This window comes from Cicer arietinum, chromosome 3, assembly GCF_000331145.2.
Source record: "Cicer arietinum cultivar CDC Frontier isolate Library 1 chromosome 3, Cicar.CDCFrontier_v2.0, whole genome shotgun sequence".
Lineage (NCBI taxonomy): Eukaryota > Viridiplantae > Streptophyta > Magnoliopsida > Fabales > Fabaceae > Cicer > Cicer arietinum.
Window position 1 is genome coordinate 55,918,186 of NC_021162.2, and position 11,002 is coordinate 55,929,187.

The 11,002-nt window shown below is 29.8% G+C and overlaps 2 long non-coding RNA genes across 2 annotated transcripts; one reads left to right on the forward strand and one right to left on the reverse strand.

Moving 5' to 3' along the window:
* Positions 1-7,457: 7,457 nt before the first annotated feature.
* On the reverse strand, positions 7,458-8,004 carry LOC113785662 (uncharacterized). The gene is made up of 2 exons (XR_003471745.2): positions 7,862-8,004; positions 7,458-7,756 (listed from the first exon to the last, which is right to left on the reverse strand). It is a non-coding gene; the product is annotated as an uncharacterized lncRNA (long non-coding RNA).
* Positions 8,005-8,240: 236 nt separating this feature from the next.
* On the forward strand, positions 8,241-9,450 carry LOC113785714 (uncharacterized). The gene is made up of 2 exons (XR_003471839.2): positions 8,241-8,382; positions 8,467-9,450. It is a non-coding gene; the product is annotated as an uncharacterized lncRNA (long non-coding RNA).
* Positions 9,451-11,002: the final 1,552 nt, after the last annotated feature.

Below are 11,002 nucleotides of genomic sequence, written 5' to 3' on the forward strand. Positions count from 1 at the left end.
AAAATGTTAACTGAAATTAAGTTAAGGGATCACAAGTGCTATTTAGCCTAATAGTTTTTATAATGAAATTTTGTTATATATTTTATTTATATGTTACTAATTTTTTTTGTTGACAAAAATTCAACATCATGCAAAAACAATTTTCTTTTTTGTACAAATGATTTCTGTTATTTAAAAGATGATATCCATAAGAATTTCTTTCCTTAGAGAGTAGTTAAATTTTTTTTTTTCTCTCCATGAATTTTATTGAAAAAAATGACATCTATGAATATCCGCTGATACCTACGGATACTTAAAAAACTTGTCAAATATTTATTAAGTGGATATTCACATAGATATGAATAAAGTACATCCATAATTTTTATCCAACAGATAAGATAGTAGAATAGTATTATTTATACTTAAGGATATCCATTATCATCTCTAGATAAAATCATGCATTTATATTTATCTCGAGCATTCCATCAAAATTAGACAGCTTTGATTTCTGTGTTTAGTATTTTAGATTTGTTTAAAAAAATTCACTTTAAAATTTGAAGAGTTGATTTTGATCATACATTCAAGATGCCCATGACTAAGGGTGGGAATAGGTCAGACCAGACTTTGAAAGGCTTGAGCCTGACCTACAATTAATTTTTTAGGCCTAAGTCTGACCTACAGTCTATCATATGTTTTTTTTTTTTGTCTGACCTGACCTTTTTAAAAGTCTGGCCTAGAAGCCTATTTAAAAGCCTTATTCATATTAAAATATTTAAATGCTCTACTTATATCATATGATGCTCTTCACGTACCAATATCAATGCACATATCTATATATATATTAAACCTAATAATTTTTAAAAAATCTAAAACAAACATTTTTTAAACCCTAAAATATAATTTTTGGTTTCAAAGAATAGATTGTTTTCTGAAACAAATGGACCCATTATTATCTCTCAAACAAATATGGAACGACTACTGAGTGATTGACTAATTGAATAGTTACCGAATATGGAACGACTACCAAATATAGAACGACTACCGAATATGGAATGACTACTGATTGATAGAATTTAAAATAAAAAATAATATTATTAATATAATAATAAAAAAAATAATTAATAAATAATAAAATATATATAGGTCGGCCTGTCAGGCCTAATAGATTTTTTTATAAGTCTGAGTCTGACCTTTTTAAATAAATATGCTTTAAAAATAGCATGAGTCTAGTTTTTTTATTAAATAGGTCAAGCCAGACCAGACCATAAGTAGGTCAGGCCATAGGCCCTTAATGGACGGACTATCATATTCCCATCCCTACCCATAACTAATTCAAATTTTAGTAAAACCATGTATTTTAACGAAATACTCAACATTTCAACACATGGTGTTCTATGATCCCTTGTGTGTAAGGCTGAACATTCACTTATTTTTCTACACTAAAAATTTGGGTTTTTTATTGAAATATCTAATTTTAAAAAAAAATTAACCAAATAGTCTTACTTTAACAAAAATATATCAAGATTGTCTTACTTTTTACGCACCTTCAAAAGATCGCATCTCAGAGATACGACTATATACGAAGTTTAATTTTTTTTTAGTATTTGAATAATTGTTAATTTAATTAATAAAAAATAATTAAAATATTTTCAAAAAAATTATAATAATAAAATCAAATAAAATATATTGAAAAAAATACATCAAAATTAATGCAGTTGATTGGACGTCCCAAAACAAATAATGTGTCGATAATATTTTGCAGATAAAATAGCAACTTAAGTTTATTTTGTTAACAACTCCCTCCTATTTTTAGTCTGGTCTATTTAATAAAAAATAATAAAATAATAAAATAATAATACATTAAGATGGAGAAAAAAAATTACATCAAAATTGAGTAGGAGAAAATAATTCCAAAGAAAATAATTTTAATGTATTTTCTTTGAAATTATTAATATAATTTACTTTATCATTATCGCTATTATTATTATTATTATTATTATTATTATTATTATTATTATTATTATTATTATTATTATTTATTTACTATATTCGGAGTAAAAATAAGAGAGAGTTGTGAACAAAGTAATATTAAGTGCTAATTTAAAGGAAAAATTGGAGTGAATGGTTAATATTAAGTGCTAATTTTGTACCCTCAATTAATTGTATACCCCCACAACGTGATGTTGAATGGAGTATGTACAAGAACTCCGTACGATCACTTCGTACTAAATTGCATCCAGCTGCATATCCACAAGAGTGTGTTGAAGGATATATTTAGTGGTATTATATGATATCTCATCTTCGGATGATCCTTTACGTTGCTGCAGATGTTGGTGCTGGTCCTAGTTATGATGCTGATGTTGGTCCTGATCCTAGTCATGATGCTGGTCCTAGTCATGATGACGGTCTCGATACTAGGTGTACACGGTGTCACGAAATGGGTGGTCTTATACAACATATTTTAGATTTACATATGGGTGGTCCTAAAGATGAGATGCACGTCTTATTATAGAGTGTTTTACACATTTCTAGAGGAGGAGATTATTAGTAGTATTATAGTTGTATTTTTGTTGTCTTATTTTATTATTCAGACTTATTCAAACTTATCTTTATGTGTGTCTTATTCAGACTTATTTTATTATTCAGACTTATTATGCGTGTCTTATCAGATTTATTGTCTTGCTTTATTATTGATTTATCTTATTTATTGTCTTGCTTTATTACTTTCTTATTTATTTAAATGATTTAAAGCTATGACAATGAATTTTGTTATAATTGAAAACAACATTATATTTAATGAATCTTGTTACAATTAAAAACAACATATAAATCAAAAGTGTCAATCATTTGCCAAAGACATAAAATTTGATATATTTTATAAATCTAATGAATTCCATTGTTATAGACGTCCTGCATAAGCTATAGCCCATCATGTAGACTCATCACTACAATGCTTCTTCCAATGCCTTGCAAGTGGAGGTAACTGACATGCAAATTTCATTTAACTTGAACTCAATGACTTTCATTAACAAAACCAATGTTGATAACATGATCACGTGACATGTCTCCATTGTGTACACCCCTTGTTGGGAAGAAAGTCAAACAAAACGTTTTTCCCAATGTAACAAGAACGAGATTATATTTTGTTGCTATCACGTAACTCATATCAGGAATGCTCATCCACTTCTTATTGGGTTGGTTTTCCAACTCAGTTACAAGTAAAGAGTTTATCACTTCTTGCAAATGTTCCTTGAATAATGCATCATATAAACCAGGTTTGGACTTAATCTTTGTATACAACTGTCGACGCACAATGCTCTTGTATTTTTCACTATGACCAAGTAAAGCAACAATAGCACGATATCCACAATTTCCATCTATTTTAACATTAACCATGTTTTCAATATATGGATGAATTAAAGGAGGAAACTCGTCGAAATATTTATAACTTGACTCGTCATAGGTGCTTACTGGGAGACTTGTTTGGATGCTTGTTAGGAGACTTGTTTGGATGCTTGCTTCGAGACTTGAGTAACAACATGCTCAAAGTATGAAGGGTCACGATATACTTCAAATCCCTTCAGCTTATTGCCTTTTTTCCTCTTAACACCACCTTTTGTTTTGATCTTATTCAGTGGTGCACACGTTGATGTTGTCTCTAAATATGCTATTTCACGCAACTTGCTCTTTAATGCCCTCCTTCCAGCAACATTAAGTGTTTTCCATGTTTTCCAAATTATATTAATCTCTGATGTAATGTCCAACTATGAATCATTTGCCAACTTTTCTTCCTCTTGATCACTATTCACGGTTAATTTCCTCCAATGCATATGAATAACATATAATCGGATAGGAACACCTTCCAGCTTGTGTCGTGCCAACTCACATGCACAAGGTAATCCATGAGTGTTTCTAAGTATACAACAAAATGCAGCTTTGTCGTTACCGACATAGTTGACTCTCTTGTATTCATGAACAATATCAGCTAAGGCTTTCTTGGATACAACCTAAGTCAATTTCTCATAGAATGGATTGTTGTGTATATGCTCTTTGTGGCCCTTACTTATCTCAAATGAACATTTTATCTTAATAATTTGGAACTTCAACATGTCAGTCATACCATTCCATGCCTTATAGAAATCTCCTTTACTGTGTTCCAAAAATTTCTTCAATAACCAATGAGCAGACTCAACCCTAATATTCAAACAAAAAAAATATTTGATATTATTTCAATAAAAAATCTATCATGCATGTTTAATCCTATATAAGCATAAGTATAATACAAAATGCAAAGTTTTAATGACGTACCTATTAGTCGCAATATTTTCTAGATGCAATACTCGATTGATTCATGCTTCAACAAATCTCTCTTTATGAGGATTCAACCATGTGTCTCTGACGTAGTCAAAGAAAATAATATTATTGACACATACTTGCTCAAACATTTGCAAAAGTTCCTCGTACACATTCTCTTCAGAACAATAAACAATTTTCCTCCACAACTTCAGAATGGATTCTTGCATATCTTTCTTTAATATATATTGTTTGCATTTGACTCCAACATTTTTGTTAATATGAAGTTGACAAAGTAAATTTGTTGAAGATGGAAATACAACTTCAATTGCATTCATTAAAGCAAGTTCTCTGTTAGTCATGATCACCTAAGGAAATGAGGTGTTTGAAATAAACAACTCTTTTAACTTCTCCAATGCCCAATAAAAGTTGTCTTGATGTTCAAAATCCATATAAGCAAATGCAACATTAAATGTCAACCCAGTTGAAGTTGCACCAACAATTTCAAATAATGGTAACCTATACTTGTTGGTTTTGTAGGTGCTATCCATGATCAATAAAAGAGGGAATATGTTCAACAAAGTTATGGATTTTGGGTGCGTCCAAAATATATCCCTCACAACGTTGGAGTCTCCATGAGTCATACTCCAATAAGTATACTTCTCAACTTCAAGTAACTTCAACGAATATTTATGATGATAACCAATATACTTCTCAGTTTTCTAATTTTTAGATAATGATAACAAAATAGAAAACTCATGCAAATATTTATGATGATAACAAATATCCACATAAACACTAGAAAAGTAGATTCACTAAAAAAAATTCAAAGTCTATAGTTTATAAAAATTCGTATATCAAAATTATATTTTAGAAAAACTTATGGACTTCATTTTCTCAACAAATCATTCGCATGCGTGTCTTTAATTTTACTATCAAAACAAAAATTTAGATTCACTTAAATGTGTAAATCAAGATTAACGAGCGATGATAAAAATTAAGGTATCCTTCAAGAGGCATCCTCCCTCTAGAAAGTTCGAGTTTCTTCAATTGATGTATGATGACATATGTGGCCCTATAAAGGTAAAATATTATAGTAGTGCAGTTTATTTTGTTACTTTTATTGATGATTGTTCTAGAAAACTATGGGTTTATGCTTTGAAGACAAAAGATCAAGTGTTGGAGAAGTTCAAACAATTTCATGCTTTGGTTGAGAGGAAGATAAACAAGAAGCTGAAACGTGTTTGTATTGACAATAGTGGTGAGCATTATGGACCCATTGATGTCTATTGCAAACAGTAGGGTATAACACATGAAAAGACTCCTCCTAAAACTCTTCATTTGAATGGTTTAGAAGAGAGGATGAGTCAAACACTTGTTGAGCGAGTGAGGTGTATGTTATCTAAAGGTAAATTGCCTAAACGTTATTGGGTTGAGGCACTGTACACGGTGGGACATGTTATTAATCTTACTCGTACTGTCACTTTGAATATTGAGGTGCCATACAAGGTATTGTTTGGCAAGAATGTCGAGTATGATCATTTGGGAGGCTTTGGCTGCAAGACTTTTGTGCATGTTCTAAAGGATGAATGATCTAAGTTGGATGCAAAGTCAGTGTATCTTCATTGGTTATGGTTAGAATGAATTTGGCAACAAGTTGTATGATCTTATAGAGAAAAAGTCTATCACAAGTTGTGATTTAGTGTTCATGAAAGACCAAACTATTGAAAACATTGATAAGGTGGAAAAGACTACACCTGAGAGAGATAACATTATGGCTAATGGTGATCGAGTTCGGTCACATATTCTTGATTTGGATACTACTAATGGTAATATTTAGAATGATGAGCCACATTATTGTGTTGATGATCATCAGCTTGTAGATGAGGTAAATATTCCAACATATGAAGATCATGAGTTGTCACATGATGAGAATCTTAGTCATGCTTTTGAATCATCTCAACCTCAACTAATGAGGTCTAAGAGGTAGAGACAATCATCTACATGATAAATTTATGATGAGTATGTGACTTTAACCGATGAAGGAGAACTTGAGTGTTTTCGAGAGGCTATGGAGAGTAAAGAAAGTCAAAAGTGGATTGATGCAATGCATGATAATATGAAATCCTTGCATGATATTCACATTTGTAATTTGGTAAGGTTGCCAAAAGGCAAAAGGTGTAACACCTCGAATTTTGAATCCAAACCATTACTTAAAATACTTATTGCTTAGAAAAATTTACGATAATCATTTTTAAGTAAGAATACCTAAACTTTTATTCATTTAAATAATTAGTAACAACCACATTTATATAATATTATTAAGAAAATATTTAGTCAAAGGCTAAAACAAAGTAAAAACAATTATTTCTAAACAGAAGACCCACTTTTATATTTTTAGTGCATTTTAAAAGTTGGTAACAAAGATTAAAAATAAACTTAGAAATATCGCGACAGTTCTATTATTACAAAATTGGCTTGAAACAACTCATTTTTACCCCACGTTTTCCGCACATCAATACACATAAACTTTTAGTACCTAAAATATTGTTATAAGGGTCAATTTTTTCTCATCATCCATATAAAACCAAAGCTAAACATATGAAAAAATGACACAAAACATATAATTGTAAAACTTCCGATTTAAAAGAAAAAACACAAACCGGTAAATTGTATAACACTAAACATATGCATTTATACGTAATGCATGCTTCTAAAACTAAATGATCCGAATATAAATTTGTTACTAAGACAACTTCCACACAAAGATTACCTATACCAATTGGGAAATAAAACAGGTGACATAACGATATATTATCAAAAAAGTATATTCCTACACAACTCACTAAGATCATATCGTATGCATTAAAAAAATCAGTTTTTCAAATCATCATCTTATTCACAGATCACTCGGATCATATACCACGCATTCTTATCATCATAAAAATTATAATTTTCACCACATAAACATAAAATCGAAACTTGATTTCATATACACCATAAAAATTAAAACTTTAATGTATATTTAACAAAAAAAAAAATTAAACTCCAACACATATACATCATCAAAGGTAAAACTTTATAAAATATAACATAAAAATTCATACTTTACTTCATATTCATCATAAAATTTCAAACTTTATTTCATATTCATCATAAAATTTAAAACTTTATCAAATATAATATAAAAATTTATACTTAACTTCATATTCATCATAAAAATTAAAATTTTATTACATATAACATAAAAATTCAAACTTTATTTCATATTCATCATGAAAATTAAAACTTTATCACATATAACATAAAAATTCATAAAAAATTAGGAGGTTTACAAATTTAGTCCCTTAACCTCTCACTAATTAAAAGTGACACTTTGTGAACCATCACAAGCAACGACACATATCATTACTACAAATGCCTTTCAAAGGAGCGATACACAGACCCCTACACATATAGGTTGTGAAACAAAAGACACTTTGTCCTGGGATGGAAAAAAAGAAAAGAAAAAGGAAGTAGGTGTTATTGAAAGGGATGAAATTTTTGTATAAGGTTAAAATAAATGAAAATGATGAGAAAAATGACTTACCAGCGCTTATCTTACCTATAAAAAAAATAAAGATCATCATAGTATAAACAAACTTGGAAATTTTAGTCATATTTTTTGTATCATTTTTATGTAACAAACATTAAACTATTGTATTAATTTATAATGAAACTTTAATCACTTGTAGAGAAGGAAAAAAGTCGTAAAAAATTAATGTCTGTAATAAAAGTCTTTTAGTAAATTCATGTGTTTAGTTTGTCCCTTTATATCACTCAAAAAATAATATAACCTTTCATTGCAATTTCTTTCTTTTCTAACCTTTCATGATAAATAAAGCTATGACAATGAATTTTGTTATAATTGAACACAACATTATATTTAATGAATCTTGTTACAATTGAAACAACATATAAATCAAAAGTGTCAATCATTTGCCAAAGACATATAATCTGATATATTTTCTAAATCTAATGAATTCCATTGTTATAGACGTCATGCATAAGCTATAGTCTATCATGTAGACTCATCAATACAATGCTTCTTCCAATGCCTTGCAAGTGGAGGTAACTTACATGCAAATTTCATTTAACTTGAACTCAATGACTTTCATTAACAAAACCAATGTTGATAACACGATCACGTGACAGGTCTCCATTGTGTACACCCCTTGGTCATAGTGTACACCCCTTGGGTTGGTTTTCCAACTCAGTTACAAGTAAAGAGTTTATCACTTCTTGCAAATGTTCCTTGAATAATGCATCATATAAACCAGATTTGGACTTAATCTTTGTATACAACTGTCGACACACAATGCTCTTGTATTTTTCACTATGACCAAGTAAAGCAGCAATAACATGATATCCACAATTTCCATCTGTTTTAACATTAACTATGTTTTCAATATATGGATGAATTAAAGGAGGAAACTCGTCGAAATATTTATAACTTGACTCGTCATAGGTGCTTGCTGGGAGACTTGTTTGGATGCTTGTTAGGAGACTTGTTTGGATGCTTGCTTGGAGACTTGAGTATCAACATGCTCAAAGTATGAAGGGTCGCGATATACGTCAAATCCCTTTGGCTTATTGCCTTTTTTCCTCTTAACACCACCTTTTGTTTTGATCTTATTCAGTGGTGCACACGTTGATGTTGTCTCTAAATATGCTATTTCACGCAACTTGCTCTTTAATGCCCTCCTTGATTAGCTTAAAATAGAAAATCAGTGTATGTTTTATCTTAGTTAATCAATTCAGTATGATAAATAAAGAGATATGATAGAGAATATCACTCAAGGATTTTATCCTGGTTCACCCAACGTGGGTTACGTCCAGTTCTCACACTATGAGATTTTCCACTATGTGTTTAAAAACAAAGAACCTTCTTGATCTTACAACACCTAGTCTAGATCAACCTTGATCTATTTCAATCTCTATTACTTTCCACCCAAAAAGCAATAATAGCACCTATCTAACCTTGAAAGAATGTAATCTTAAACAAACTATGAAGAAACTCTTATAGTTTGAGTTTTTACAATTTGATTATTTTGACAGAATCTGAGATTTTTCAACTCTTGTTTGAGAATTGATTCTTTACAAAGGGTTTACTGATAATTACACAATCTACTATATGAATATGAATCAGCAACTGTTTTTGCGAAATAGCAGAATGTATGATAGCCTCTGTTTTTGCAAACGAGCAGAATTTCAAGTATGTATGTGATTGATTTATGGATGTTTCAACACTTGAATTTCTTGCTTTGATTCTGGATATTGGTCTTCTATTTATAGGCTGTAAAAGCACTGAATGAAGGTACAAAAGAGCTGTTGGAGGTGCTCTGTATTTTGACTGAACAAATATTTCAGAATAAAAATAATCCTTCTTTGGAAACTGCTTTTTGAGTTTTCTGGTTTAGCATTAAAGCAGTTATGTCCTTTTTAGAAAAATCCTTTGACGTTTCTTCCTTGATCTTGGATGGTACACTCTCAATCTTGAGTCTTGAATGAAGCTAGAGAGGTTTTTGGAAGAATTATAAGTCATTTGAGAAGAGATACATTGCTGCTGGAGTTGTGCAAAAAACAGAGAACGATTAACGTTTTGGGTCTATCAGTTTGAACTTTCTTGAGCTTTAATAATCAATCCGGAGTTCCCGTTTTAATCATTCAGGATGTCCTTTGCAATTGTCTTGTCATATGTCAAGGTTGATCGAACTTTCTTGACAGTTTGTTTTTGGGAGTTACAAACTGTCTTGATTGTTGTCTGTCTTTGAGTTCTTTTATTTTAGTGATTTGATAACCTTCTTAAGCTTGAATGAATCCTACTTGTTCCTTGCCATGTACTGATTAGATATGAATAAATTTCCAGGGCAGACTCTTTGTGAAAGAGATAGAAAAAGTTTGATCAATATGCTGTTATGGACAATTGTTTGAAGCTGGAGATCATTCTCTGTTTTGATGCAGAATGATCTTGTTGCTGTTTTCTTTGCTTTGCTTGATTCTGTTCTTAATTAAATTCACTCAAAAGCACATGTTAAATTAACCTAACATTTTAGAATCATAATTAACTTTCTTAATTAACATTTGTTTATTTTCATCAAAACTTTAAATATAGAGTTTGTCTCACAAGTGATTTGGTAAGGTTGTCAAAAGGCAAAAGGTGTAACACCTCGAATTTTGAATCCAAACAATTACTTAAAATACTTATTGCTTAGAAAAATTTACAATAATTATTTTAAAGTAAGACTACCTAAACTTTTATTCATTTAAATAATTACTAACAACCACATTTATAGAATATTATTAAGAAAATATTTAGTCAAAGGCTAAAACAACGTAAAAAAAATTATTTCTAAATCGAAGACCCACTTTTTTATTTTTAGTGCATTTTAAAAGTTGGTAACAAAAGATTAAAAATAAACTTAGAAATATCGCGACAGTTCTATTATTACAAAATTGTCTTGAAAAAACTCATTTTTACCCCACGTTTTCCGCACATTAATACACATAAACTTTTAGTACCTAAAATATTGTTATAAGGGTCAATTTTTTTTCCATCATCCATATAAAACCAAAGCTAAACATATGAAAAAATGACACAAAACATATAATTGTAAAACTTCCGATTTAAAAGAAAAAACACAAACCGGTAAATTGTATAACACTAAACATATGCATTTATACGTAATGC